The sequence below is a fragment of the Triticum aestivum genome, chromosome 3A, assembly GCF_018294505.1.
Source record: "Triticum aestivum cultivar Chinese Spring chromosome 3A, IWGSC CS RefSeq v2.1, whole genome shotgun sequence".
Lineage (NCBI taxonomy): Eukaryota > Viridiplantae > Streptophyta > Magnoliopsida > Poales > Poaceae > Triticum > Triticum aestivum.
In genome coordinates, this window is record NC_057800.1 from 283753696 (window position 1) to 283768187 (window position 14492).

Here is a 14492-nt window from a genome sequence, read left to right on the forward strand (position 1 = left end):
ATAGTATCTTGCAACAAAGAACAAACAACCAAGGAGCATATTTGTGTTGGTCCCAGTTTTGTTATCTTTAGACACCTTTCCATATGTGAGCGCAGCAAATCTAGTCCTGCTCAAACTCTGCAGCCTTGTCCCCAAAATAAAAATATCAGTTCGTTACAGATGTGCATACTGCGTTTGTCATTGTTTTCCCTTTTCGACCAATGTAGGTGTTCGATAGCCAGTCTGTACTAGTACTTTCCCCCTTCCTTTCCTCTTTGAACCACGTCCTAGATTCATGCTATACAACTTTCCCCACTACTTCCCCCCCCTTTCCTCTTTGAACCACGTCCTAGATTCATGCCATACAACTTTCACCACTACTTTCCCCCTTCCTTTCCATTTTGAACAACGTCCTAGATTCATGCTATACAACTTTCCCCACTAATTTCCCCTATTCCTTTCCTCTTTGAACCACGTCCTAGATTCATGCTATACAACTTTCCCCACTACTTTCCTGTTTGATCCAACACCTAGATTCGAGTGAAGAAGCGGAAAAAGCCCACATGTTGCTAGAGAAATGCATGTGGAAAAAGTAAATTATAACTTAAGGTTCTTGGGGTGTGGTTCGGTGGGCAACCGGAGGCCATTCTGCCCACACTATGTACAGCGGCAAGGAAGAAGGGGTCTATGACGCCCCGAGACCATTACGCTAGGTGTCTTCCAGTTATTCGTGTTGTTGCCTTGTCATTCGCTTGCATGTTGCATCTTGCCATGTCATCATCCGCATTGCATTTGTATGTTTTTGAAACTTGCATCCGTCCGGGTTTCCCCAGTTCCTTCTGTTGTCCGTTCTGAGCCCAGAAACACTTGCACGCGCCCGCGGCACCTTTGAAATAGTATTTTATAATTGGATAGAAAATGTTCCCGGATTGGGATGAAAGTTGGCATGTGGTGTAGTTATGTTGTTAGTAGGTCACCTGCCAAGTTTCATCGCATTCGGAGTCCGTTTGACGCCCCAACGGTTAACTATAGTGGCAATATAGCCGGTCTAACGTCGGACGTTTTCGGTCTTCGAAAACGGTTGCCGGGTTGCATTCCTCCTCTCTCTTCTCAGCCCAACCACACACTTGACCTCGTTCACCTAACCCCTCTTTGCACAGTGCATCGACCCCTCGCGCGTGTCCTAAACTACCCCGAACCCGAACCGCTCAGTCATCACCGTTGCATTCGGATCATCCCCTAACATCTGTAAAACATCTCTATTTTCTTAATTGGGCTCCCTAGACTATTTTTCTTGTCCGTCCGGTTACAATCCGTAATGCCCCGAGACCATTGTGTCAGGTGTCCTCCAGTTATTCTCTGTTGTTGTGTTGTCATTGCTTGCGTGTCATGCATTGCATATCATGTCATCATGTGCATTTCATTTGCATACATGTTCGTCTCATGCATCCGAGCATTTTCCCCGTTGTCCGTTTTGCAATCCGGCGCTCCTATGTGATCCGGTGTTCCTTTCTACCTCTTTTCGTGTGCAGGTGTTAAACGTTTTCGGATTGGACCGAGACTTGTCATGCGGCCTTGGTTTACTACCGGTAGACCGCCTGTCAAGTTTCGTGCCATTTGGACTTCGTTTGATACTCCAACGGTTAACCGAGGGACCGAAAAGGCCTCATGTGTGTTGCAGCCCAACAACCCTCCAAAGTGGCCCAATACCCACCTAAACCTGTTCCATCATCTCGGTCGTTCGATCACGATCGCGTGGCCAAAAACCGCACCTCATTTGGCCTCTCCTAGCTCGCTCTACCTATATATATGTGGCTCTCCCCAAAAATTCCGCGCAGATCAAACCCTACCCTAAATTCCCTCCGCGCTGCCGGACATGTCCGTCCGCGCCGGACGCGTCCACCGGCCACCTCACTCCGGTGAATCAGCTTCCGCCACGTCACTCCGCCGCCGCTCCCCTCCACTCGCGCGCCGCCACCTCAGCCGGCGGCCTCTCTCTCTTCACCGCGCGCGCCACCGGCCCGCCCGAGCCGCGACCGGGCCTGAGCCCCCGCGTGTCGCCCGCCTTCCTGCTCCGTCTCGGCCTTCGTCGCCGGCGCGCTCCGCCGTCGCCTCGCCTCGTCCGCCGCCTCGCGCCGCCTTTTCCTCCCCAACCGGCGCCACACTCCGCAGCCTGGCGTCGCCGCGTGATCGCCGGCTGCCTCCGCCGCCAACGCAGGCAAGCGCCGCCCCGGCGAGCTCCTCCTCGTCGACTCCGGCCGGCGAGCCCCTCCGTCCGGCGACCTCTCCTCCTCTCCTTCGGCTCCGGTGAACCCCTGCTCGCTCACTTTTGAAAGGAAGACTTAGTTTTAGATCGGCGTTGGTTTTTCCAACGAAACATTCTTTCACGAACTTTAATGACAAAATGCTAGTTGCCTCGTAACGCATACACTGGAGGTCCCATCGACGAAGGCCACTGATACTTACTATACGCGTTTTCTGAAGAGCAACAACGGAAAAAAAATAGGTGAACCTGGATACAACTAAAGAGAAAGACACAGCCTTGACTTCTTCCTATCTACACCCACACAATCTCGAATCGGGACGCAAGTGCAGCTTATTGCAACGAAGCTGAATCCTGGTGACCTCAAAGCTCCGGCTGGCAAACCTCGGTTCGCGTGAAGCTACAGGAACCCTAGATCTAGATCTCAGATCTGAAATCTCCCGGTTGACTTTTTCCCCTACAACACTAATTTTTTGGCAATCTTCATCATGTCGTATCTCTGCATCCGTAGCTCCGATTTGGGCATGTAGCATATCAAAATGTTTGTCTCGACGAGTACGTCATTTCATCTCATTGCATCATTTTCATTTGAGCTCATCTTGATGCCCGAAATGCTGTTGGAAGAGGGCTATGTGATGAATTTGTCAGATCTGTTTCATCAAATAGCTATTTGTCATTTTTGCCATGTTTAATGTGTGCATGATATGATCCTGAGCTCTACATGTGTTTTATTATATGCCATGCCATCTTTACAGTGGTGCTTGCCACGTATTTTTGTAATATTTTTGTCCTGATTTTGTCGTTATGCCATATGTTCATGTTGTTTCCTAGTGATCCGTGCCTCTTTTGAGGATGATCAGTAAGGATGTTTTGTTAATATTGTTGTGCTCTATCCATCCATGTATTTGTTTGCAATTATGGAGCACCCTAGCTTGAGTCAATCGAGCTCTACTTTTGCTATAAAATGATCTTGACAGATTGTTAGCTTGTTTAGCGATTTTGCCGAGGATGTTGCCATTGATCCGTGCATGCTATGATGTTGTTCTTGCCATGTATAGCTTCTATGCCATGTCTTCTTGATGGGTGTAGGCTTAGTTTGTCATGCCATGCTCTGTATTGTGTGCATCGAGCTCGTAAACATGCCTACTCGTTAACTGTTTTGCATGCTCCAGTTTTTCTCTAAGTCTGAGATCTGTTTATGTTTTGCCATGTTCACATGCTTGCATTTGTATTTTATGATCCCTTTTGGCTCAAGGTCACTAAGGGACTTTTATTAAGTGCTTTGAATAACTTCATGTCATGCCTTGCTTTGCCATGTTAATGTCCTGTAGCATATAGATTTCATGCTCTAAAGTGTGCTTCCTGATGTTGAATTCCAGACTTGTGTTAATTTCACCAAGTCTGAAACCTGTTATCATTTGCACTTTTGCCATGCCTGTTTGAACCTGTTAATGGATGAATTAGCCGTAGCTCAGTGTTCATCTTTTGTCAAGCATCTTGAGTGGATCCCTGCCATGTATTTTGTTGCCATGTTTGAGTGTTGTAGCATATTTATCTTGTTGCATTTAGTTGGTCACTTGTTGAATATCGCAGACCGGTGCCATATTTGTTTTGCTTGCCATTTCCAAACCGTGCATCCGATTCCGGTGATCTTTATATCGATCTCAACCGAAATCACCTCACCTATCCAATGGAACTCTTGGATTTCCATGTTGAAGCCAGGTTCAATCATTCCTTTCCAAATCATGCATATGCATCACATACCGCATCCCGCATATCATATCATGTTCATGTGTTGGTTGTTTACTATGTTGTGTGCTTCTTTCCGGTGTTGCTTTCTTCGAGTTGGTTCCGATAACGTCGCGTTTGTGAGGACCCGTTCGACTACATCCGTTTGTCTTCTTCATGGACTCGTTCTTCTTCCTTGCGGGATTTCAGGCAAGATGACCATACCCTCGAAATCACTTCTATCTTTGCTTGCTAGTTGCTCGCTCTTTTGCTATGCCTATGCTGCGATACCTACCACTTGCTTATCATGCCTCCCATATTGTTGAACCAATCCTCTAACCCACCTCGTCCTAGCAAACCGTTGTTTGCCTATGTTACCGCTTTGCTCAGCCCCTCTTATAGTGTTGTTAGTTGCAGGTGAAGATTGAAGTTTGTTCCTTGTTGGAACATGGAGATGATGTTCCTTGTTGGAACATGTTTACTGGTTGGGATATCACAATATCTCTTATATAATTAATGCATCTATATACTTGGTAAAGGGTGGAAGGCTCGTCCTTATGCATGGTGTTTTGTTCCACTCTTACCGCCCTAGTTTCCGTCATATCGGTGTTATGTTCCCGGATTTTGCGTTCCTTACGCGGTTGGGTTATAATGGGAACCCCTTGACAGTTTTCCCTGAGAATGAGATATGTGCAGCTCCAATCGAGATTTGTCGGCACATTCGGGTGGTGTTGCTGGACTTGTTTTACCATTGTCGAGGATGTCTTGTAACCGGGATTCCGAGTCTGATCGGGTCTTCCCGCTAGAAGGAATATCCTTTGTTGACCGTGAGAGCTTGTGATGGGCTAAGTTGGGACACCCCTGCAGGGATTTGAACTTTCGAAAGTCGTGCCCGCGGTTATGGGCAGATGGGAATTTGTTAATGTCCAGTTGTAGAAAACTTGAAGTTTAACTTAATTAAAATACATCAACCATGTGTGTTACCCTGATGGTCTCTTTCCGGTGGTGTCCGGGATGTGAACACGGTGTTGGAGTTATGCTTGACGTAGGTTGTTCTAGGATCACTTCTTGATCATAGTTGTTCGACCGTGCTTTGCCTTCTCTCCTCGCTCTCATTTGCGTATGTTAGCCACCATATATGCTACTCGCTTGCTGCAGCTCCACCTCATACCTTTACCTTACCCATAAGCTGAAATAGTCTTGATCGCGAGGGTGCGAGATTGTTGAGTCCCCGTGACTCACAGATACTTCCAAAACCAGCTTGCAGGTGTCAATGAGTCCGTGCAGATGACGCAACCAAGCTCAGGAGGAGCTCGATGAAGATCTTGTCCTTTGTGTTGTTTCGTTCTAGTTGATCAGTAGTGGAGCCCAGTTGGGGTCGATCGGGGATCTGTGTAGCTTTTGGGCTAGTCTTCTTTTATTTTGGTTCCGTAGTCGGACCTTGTATGTATTGGTTGATGTAATGCTTTATTCATGTATTGTGTGAAGTGGCGAGTGTAAGCTAACTATGTATCTCTTTCCCTTATGTATTACATGGGTTGTGTGAAGATTACCTCACTTGCGACATTGCTTTCAATGCGGTTATGCCTCTAAGTCGTGCTTCGACACGTGGGAGATATAGCTGCATCGAGGGCATTACACGATCGGAGGGATGATATACCCCTAAGTCAAACCCACCTACTACATATATCTAGACAAACCACCTAATTTCTATGGATCCTACCCTAGCCGCCGCTGCAACCACCCATTGACCTCTCATCCTCGGGATCTCCTCCCAATCCACTTGCCCAACCAGCGCCGTCTCCACCCTCCTCGTTTTTCTCCACCAGGCCAATCACCTCGCTTTGACCATCTCCCTCGATTTGCGCCGCCGCCCAACCACTACAAAGCCGAAGCCTCCTCCTTCCCGATCCACCCAACCATCACCCGACCTTGGTTCGATACACCTGTCCAGCTGCGGCCACCTGAACTCCTCAGCCCCGAGCACGTCTCCTACTCGAGCTTCGCTGGATCCCGCGATCTCGGCCCAGTCCCCGTCGTCCGCATGCGCCTCAAGCCACGGTCGTCTTCGTCCCTGCAACCCTCGTGCTTCTCGAGAGGGAATGGTTCGAGCTCCTCTCGTGGCCCCGTGTCCCTTCATCTCCGCCTTCTTCCGGCCAATCATCGTCGTTGAAACCGACCAGATGAGTCGCCTTGCTCGCATGCCCGCCGTCTCCCTCTACTTTCCTCCCTGTGTTTCCTCTCTGAATCCTCTTCTGCATTTTCTTTCTTCAGGCAATAGCGTCGGCCACTGCCATCCATGGTGCCCGAGACGCGCCACTGGAGCTCCATCCCTGCGCCCGATCTGCTCCAAGCCGCGGCACCGGCCAAGTCCCTCGACCCACCGACCGGAGCCCACCTCCTTACTGTCCCCAACGATGTCGCGCACCTACTTCCTCTGCTTCAAGGACGAGGCCAGCGCCAAGTTCCTGCGCCCACGGCCCCCTGCCTCGACCGCCTCCTGTTCGTTAGGAGATGATGAACGCCTCGAGCGTTGACCGCGTCTTCCTCCTTGCTAGGCCCAGCGCGCTCCACCTTGCCTCTGCATTTGGGGTTTATCTTCCTTTTTTGTTGGATTTGACTGTAGTCGGTCTATGAGTGTATTTGGATGTTGATCAGTAGTGGAGCCCAGTTGGGACGATCGGGGATCTAGCATTTAGGGTTTATCTTCCTTTTCTGTTGGATTTGACCGTAGTTAGTCAATGAGTGTATTTGGATGTTGTATGAATTATTTATGTGTTGTGTGAAGTGGCGATTGTAAGCCAACTCTCTATCCCTTTCTTATTCAGTAAATGGGATTGTGTGAAGATTACCCCTCTTGCGACAAAACAAACATGCGGCTATGCCTCTAAGTCGTGCCCCGACACGTGGGAGATATAGCCGCATTGTGGGTGTTACATGTTGGTAATCAGAGCCATCCCCGACTTAGGACCCCCCTGCTTGATCGAATCGCCGACGTTGTTGAGTGTAGAACAAAATGTTTTGAGTCATAGGATTATATATATCGGAGAGTAGGATTCTTTTTACTCCTCAATCCCTTCGTCGCTCTGGTGAGGCCTCCTGACATAGAAGTTTTGAATTTTCTCTCCTCAAATTTCACGAATTTTTTTTAGGATCACGTGGGTATCTTGGAATCGTTTCGATAGTCTTGTGACGAGAGCATTATTCTTGGAGCCTCCTGACATTTAGGGGTTGTGGAAGTGTCCCGGGGAGTTGAGCTCCTAGGTGTTGTCGTCACAATTTTATCGTTGCAGTTCTGGAATACCTGAGTTCACCGACATCGAAAATATCTTTTATGCAGTTGTTGGTGAGATAACCTTGACGCCACCCAGTAATGGGCGGGAGTTCGGGAGTATTGCCATAACTTGTTGTCTGGGAAAACTGATCCACGAACACCTATGGGGCCGGCGGACCGGGCCCCTTTCTGTTCGGTGGGGGGCGGAGATAGCACGAAGAGCGGATCGAGGCGAAGCACACGAGCAGTTTACCCAGCTTCGGAGCTCTCCGGAGAGATAACACTCCTACTACTACTTGTCTGGTTGTATTATCTTGTGTTCTTGCTCTCGAGAGAGAGCGTGGTGTTTTCTGGGCTACGAATGAATCGAAGCGAACTGTCCGAACCCCCTCTACGTTGCGCATGGGCCTCCTTTTATACGCTAAAGGGGTCACCGACAGGTGGCAACGCAGAGGAGGGTATAAACGTAAAAAGTGAGGTGGTTGGTACAGTTGCTTGTACAGTGCACCCTACCTAACCCTGACGGCAGGGGACAAGGGCATTAAAGGCCTGTCTGAGTCGCCCAAACAGTGCAGAAAAAGACCGTTAGGGGCGCCACCGTTTGCCACGATGGCGATCTTGTCAGCTTCGCATGCCACTGCGCACCACTGGCTGCACAGCCTCCCGCCACGCGCGCCTGGAGAGGCCCCCAGAGCGACACGTTGGTGGATGCGTTGGAGCACGGGCACAGAGTGGCCGCCTGCTGCGGCAAGCGCCTTGCCACTGTTGTTATCTTGTCGGGTCCGAAAGCTTGTCGCTCTCCGGGCCTCGAGGTACCTTGGTTGGTCTTCCCGGAAAACTCCTCTTGCCGGGGCCTTGTTGCCTTGTCGGAGCGCGTGGCGCGTCACGGCAAGTTCCTTGGAGTGCCTTGGTTGGCCTTCCTGGAAAGCTCCTCTTTTCGGGGCCTTGTCTCCTGAGCTTAAATACTTTGTTCTTGAATGGCTCCAAGGGAACCATGGAGGATCTTGGCGTTCGCCCGGTAAGCCTTGCCGCGGGGTGCTGCAACTGCCCCTGCACAAGTTCGGGGTACTAGGGTACCCCTATTCTAGTACACCGACAGGAGCCCCCGGGCCTGGGCCAGACACGGTGCCGAGCGCTGTTGGGCCAGGCCCAAGACAGGGCATGGGCACACGCGGGCTGGGCCACGCTGAATCTCGCTCCGTATCCACCGCGCTCTCCCATAAGGGCACGCGTTGAATGCGGCATCGTGGGAGAGATCGTGGGTGGTTGTTTATTCGGAAGGGCGAAACGTCCGCCCCGTCCCTCTTTATAAGCAAAGGAAACAGGGGTAGTTTGGTCCCCCTCGCTGGTTGCTGCTACTTCATCTTCAAGAAACTCCGCCGCTCCCCCCTTCTTCTCGAAGCCGAGAGAGCAGCGCTCCGCCCCCCATTGCCACCACCTCCGCCATGGCTCCGAAAGCCAACAAAGGAAAAGGCGTGATGTCAGCCGAGGCGCAGCGGCTCGCGGCGCTGCGGAAGGAGCGGGCGATCTTCACCCCCCAGCTCGGCACGAAGGAGCTGAGGGAGTACTTCTTCCTCTTCTGGGCGACGAAAATGCGGGCGCATCCGCGCACGAGGGTACTCCCGGCCGCTGCTTCGGAGCTGGCTCCAAACGGGTACCCGTTCTTCGCGCTATTCTTCTACTGCGGGCTCTGCCCGCCCTTCTCGGAGTTCTTCTGTGATATTATGAACACATATGGCTTCCTCCTCCTGGACTTCACCCCCAACGCTGTCCTGACCATGGCAGTTTTCGCACATTTGTGCGAGAACTTTGTCGGAGTCCACCCTAGTGTTGCCCTTTTCCGCCACTTCTTCATACCTCGTGTAGAGAGAGGAGAGCCGCTTGCCGGAGGGATTGCCTGGATCTCGGGAGTCGGCAAGAAAGAGGTGTACTTGGAGGGTGACCTCCGCAGCAAGTGGGAGGAGTGGAGAGCGGAGTGGTGCTGGATCGTTGAGGAGAATCCGCAGCCCTTCACCGCCGTGCGCCAAGCTCCAATAGTGCGCGGCAATGACTGGAGCAACGTGGCCCCGGAAGATGAGAGGCTGAAGATCGCCATCACTAGGATTCTTCGCCTCAGGCTTGCCGGGCTCACTGTAGGTGCTATCGGGGCAGATTTCCTCCGCCGCCGCATTGCCCCCCTGCAGGAGAGGGGGAGGCCCGCCTGGGAATTCAAGAATTCGGCGGACATCATGAGGTTGCGGCCGGGCCTCAACTACAACTTGACCATCCTGGAGCTGGATGCGATGCTTCTGGAGTTGTTCAAACGCGACCCCCAGCACCCATTCACACTGCCGAGGGGCGTAGTTCCTTTGTGCAATAACTCTTCGCTTGACCGGATCCGCGCCATGATGCCGTTGTGCGATTCACACGGAATCGTCCCAACTTGGCAAGAGCCTACGGATGACGTTGTGCGAGCGTTCTTCGACACCTTGGAGGAAGTGCCGGTCCACGCTGACAAGCAGAAGAGCCTCACCCATGACACCACCGACGAGGAGCTGCAGTGCATCGCCACTAGGGCGGAAGAGGTTGCGGCCGCAGCTGCCGCGGGCGCGTTCGGGTTCACTGTGGAGGAGGCGGAGGCTGTAGAGGCGGCAAACCTTGCCGAGCGCGTGGAGTTCATTGGCGAGGAAGAGCTTGCCGGTTCTGAAGCCGAGCCGAGCGAGGCCGGCGAGGAAGAGCCCGAGCCCTCAGAAGGCTTGCCGCAGGCGGAGCCCCCGGCCCCGCCAAGAAGGCGTCTTCGCAGGACCGCGGACGTAGCGGGGTGGCAGTCGGTTCAACAGCCACCAAGCCGTGCGACACGCTCTACCGCGGCAAGTCATGTTGCCGCGGGAGCGCCTCACGTAGCAGTGGCAACTAGAGCGGGATCTTCCCGGGCCACCGCCACCGCCCCCGCCAAGCGGGCAAGGGATCCTACTCCTCCGCCTCGCCGCACCAGAGGGGAGCCGGACTTCGATCTTTCCGCGCTCAGCTCCGACGAGGAGAAAGAAGAGTAAGCTTCTTTGGTGCTCTTATAGTTCTTCAATCTTGCTGTTTTTATCTTGTATCTGACTTGCTTCAATCTGGCTCCTTTCTTTTCAGGACGCTGGCCCAGAGAGCGGCAAAGAGGGCCAAGGCCGCGGTGATTGTCATCAAGGATGACCCCACCGTGTCAGTAGGTGGTGGGTCTGAGGCCACCTTGACGGACCCGGCAATCACTCCTCAAAGCAGCCCCCAGCGCAGCCCTCAGCATAAGTTCATAGTTTAGCCTTCTGCTGCCGGGCGCGCTTGAGTGCTTCTTCCTTTGTTGATATCTTGCTTGTTGATTTGTGTAGGAGCAGAGCAGCCACATCAGGAGCGCCCGGAAGCTGGTCCCGAGGTGCCATCTGCTTCGACTATGCCGCCAAGGGAGGGGTTCCCGGTAAGGGAGGGCTCTCCGGTAAGGGAGAACTCTCCGGCAAGGGGCAGCTCTCCGGCAAGGGACGGCACCGTTGATCCTGCGGCGATCGAGGCCGCAACTGCAGATCTTGGCACAGGTAATCCACTTGCCCAGAAACTTTCCCTTGGGTTCTTCTTCATCTGATTTTCTTCTCTTGGATTTTGGATTGATTTTTCTCCATTCTTCGTTCTTCAGACCCATCTGCGGCTAAGCCAATGGAGACAGAGGGCGCCGGCGAGGAAGGGGCCGGTGCTGACGAGGCCGCCGGCGAGGAGGCCGCCAGGGCTGCCGCCGCAGAAGCCGGCAAGGGGTCGGGCGATCGCACTGACGACCCTGAGGCCGCAGGAGCGCCAGGCGCTGCACCGACCGCCGATCCCTTTGCTGCTTCTGCGAAGCCGGGCTCCAAGGAGCCCCAGCCCGGCGCCTACTTGAAGGCCGGCGACGGTATCTTCATCAAGCTACCCTGGGCGTCGAGCTCCAGGGCGCCGGTCGAGGGGGAAACTTTCGACGGGGAGGTGCTCGCCTCTGTTGGACTGTCGTTGGTCAACGCGCCCAGCAGCAGCACCGGCGAGCCTGAGGAGGAGCAGCTACTGCGGAAGCTGCTGTCACTCTACCGCGCCCGGCAAGCCAAACTGGCTTCTCGGGAAGTGCTTGTCGCGAAGGCGGGAGTTGACATGGAGAAGCGTGCGGAGGAGCTCCGGGGCCAAAATCAAGAAGCTCTCCGGTCCCTGGCGCAGGAGCGGGAGCGACTCGACTAGGAGCGCACGGCCTTCCTTCTCGAGAAGGCCGAGGCTGAGGAGGAGCAAAGGCTGGCCGCCGAGAAGCAGTCCGCGCGGGAAGGTGAACTAGTGCAGCGGAAGGCCAACCTCGACAGCTACGAGGAAGAGCTCGCCGAGCGAGAGCAAGCACTTGGTGGGGCGCTCAAGGAGGCAAAGGACGCTGCGGCAATTGCAGAGGCCGCTAAGAAAGAGCTGGAGGAGCAGGTGGCGCAGATGGAGGCCAACATTGGGAAGAGCGGCGAGGAGCTTGCCGCGCTCAAGCGTGAGCGTGAGAAGGATGCTGCCGCCCACGGTGAGCTGCAAGGTCTTCTCGCTGAGAGGGGCAAGGAGCTCAGCGCCGCCAAGGATTCCAAAGCAGACCTGGAGCTGAAGCTGTCCACGCTGATGCAGACGCTGGAGGCCGCCAAGGAGCAGGAGAAGACCTTGTCGGAGAAGGTCAAGGCTGACGCGGCGCTGCTGGAGAGCATTGCAGTTACCCAGAACTCGTTCAGAGACACTATGGAGCACTGGACCGAGGGTCTGGTGAACATTGCCGCAGTCATCAACGAGGAGCTGGCGCAGCTGGGGATGGAGGACTTTGGGTATCCTTCCGATGAGAGTCTTCAACCCAGCGCCAAGCTCAGCCTGTTCTTCAAGGGCATGGCAACGGCACTCCAGCGGCTCCGGGAGAGGATCCCAAAGCAGCTAGCCGACGAGTCGCGCAAAATCTGCGCCGGGGTTCTCCAGAAGGTGCTGATGAAGGTAGCCTTCCGCAATCCAGGCCTCAGCTTCACCAACGTCCTCAGGTCCTTGCCGCCTGACGCCGATCTGGATGCACTCAAGGCCCTTGTCGCACCCATTATGGACAAGGTGAGCGAGATCAAGAGGGTCGAGGGCGGACGCGTAGACTAGGCCGCCCATTTCTTCTTTTCCCTTGTCGCTGCTAATCATGTTATGAAAACAGTCTGTTAGAGCTGCGACAAGTTATCTTGTAATATAACTTTATTTCTGTTATCAATTGCTATGTTATTTCCTCTACTAGATTCCTTCCTTTGTATGTTTTTACCCTACGCTTCTAGGGAACTTGTCGGCGCAGGCACCCGAGCCGCGAGCGCTGAGTGCGGAACTTCAGCAGCCTGCTGGCGGTGCTGCTTCCGACAAGAAACCTTGTCGCGACTAGATGCAGCACGCTTAAGCTGTTGAGCGGACCCGAAACAAAGTAAGGGCGCAACTAGCCACGAGTTGGTTCCTCCGCGCACAGGTTTTCCATACAAAGTAGGGTCGTTCGAGGAAGATAACTCAAATATTTAAAAAGTGATTGCTCAAACTTTGGCAACTTAGCTTTTCTGTCGTTTGCTTCCCGGCAAGGCAGGACTTCACTTGAACGACGCCTGGTCCATACCACAATCTTCTCTAATCCTCCCCCGGCAAACATGTGTGCGGGGGAACCTTCTTTTCCTTTGTTGAAAAGAAGAAAGAAGAGAAAATAATGATATGGAGCCCTTCGGCTCGTTAGTACTTACCGGATGTAGGTGCTGCACAAAGTGTCAGATAATCGCATGCAAGAAAGAAACTAATGCATGAAATGGACAAGTTGTGCGGAGCACATGGGGTTTTACTTATGCACGGGATCTGCGCCCGGCTTTGTACAAAGGATTACATGCAACAACGGCAAGACTTGTACAAAAGGTGGTTGCCGGAACGGGTTCCGGCAACCGCGCCTGCGGGAAAAACTTACGAAGATGTTCTATGTTCCAGGAGTTGCTCACCGGAATGCCATCTTCGGTCTCAAGGCGGACAGTGCCGGGCCTTGTGACTCGTTTCACCCGATAAGGGCCTTCCCACTTCGGCGTCAACTTGCTGGAATTCTTGGCGGACTGAACGCGCCGAAGAACAAGGTCGCCTTCCTCGAAGCTTCTGGCTTTAACTTTGCGGCTATGATAGTGGCACAAAGCTTGCTGGTATCGAGCAGCTCGTACAGCAGCCTGAAGACGATCTTCCTCAAGGAGCAGCGTGTCGTCTTGTCACAGCTGTTCTTGCTCAAGCTCATCATAAGCGAGCACTCGAGGTGATCCGTATACGAGTTCCGTGGGGAGAACTGCCTCTGCTCCATAGACTAGAGCGAAAGGTGTCTGGCCAGTGGCTCGATTTGGCGTCGTTCTGATCGACCAAAGAACCACCGGTAGCTCCTCGATCCAGTTCCTTCCGCACTTGTGCAGCCTATCGAAAGTTCTGGTCTTGAGCCCGCGCAGCACTTCAGCATTTGCCCTCTCTGCTTGACCGTTGCTTCTTGGATGAGCAACAAAAGCGAAGCAGACCTTGGCGCCAAGGTCTTGGACGTACTGCATGAAGGTGCGGCTCGTGAATTGCATGCCGTTGTCGGTGATGATCCTGTTAGGGATCCCGAAACGGCAAACAATTGACCTGAAGAACTTGACTGCTGACTGTGCTGTCACCTTCCTCACTGGCTGCACTTCCGGCCACTTTGTGAACTTGTCGATTGCGACGTACAAGTACTCAAAGCCCCTGACAGCTCGGGGGAAGGGGCCGAGGATATCGAGCCCCCAGACCGAAAATGGCCAGGATAAAGGGATCGTCTGGAGAGCTTGAGCTGGCTGGTGTATCTATTTGGAGTGGAACTGGCACGCTTCACACTTGGTTACTTGTGCAGTTGCATCCTGGAGGGCTGTCGGCCAAAAGAAACCTTGCCGGAAAGCTTTGCCGGAAGTGCTCTTGCGCCAATGTGGTGGCCACATATGCCTCCATGTATCTCTGCCAACAGCTTTTGTCCATCTTCCCGGCGAATACACTTCAATTTCACACCGTTGAGTCTTCTTCTGTACAGTATGCTATCGACAAACTGGTACATACTTGACTGCCGGGCTACTCTTTCCGCTTCTTCTTGTTCTTCGGGAAGTTCTCCTGTCTGAAGGAAGTGGACAATCTGCTGTGCCCATGCTGGAGCTTGTGGCTCGACAACAAGGACTAAAGGCACATCTGCTGCTGCGGGAACATCCGCTTCCACGGCAAGGACTT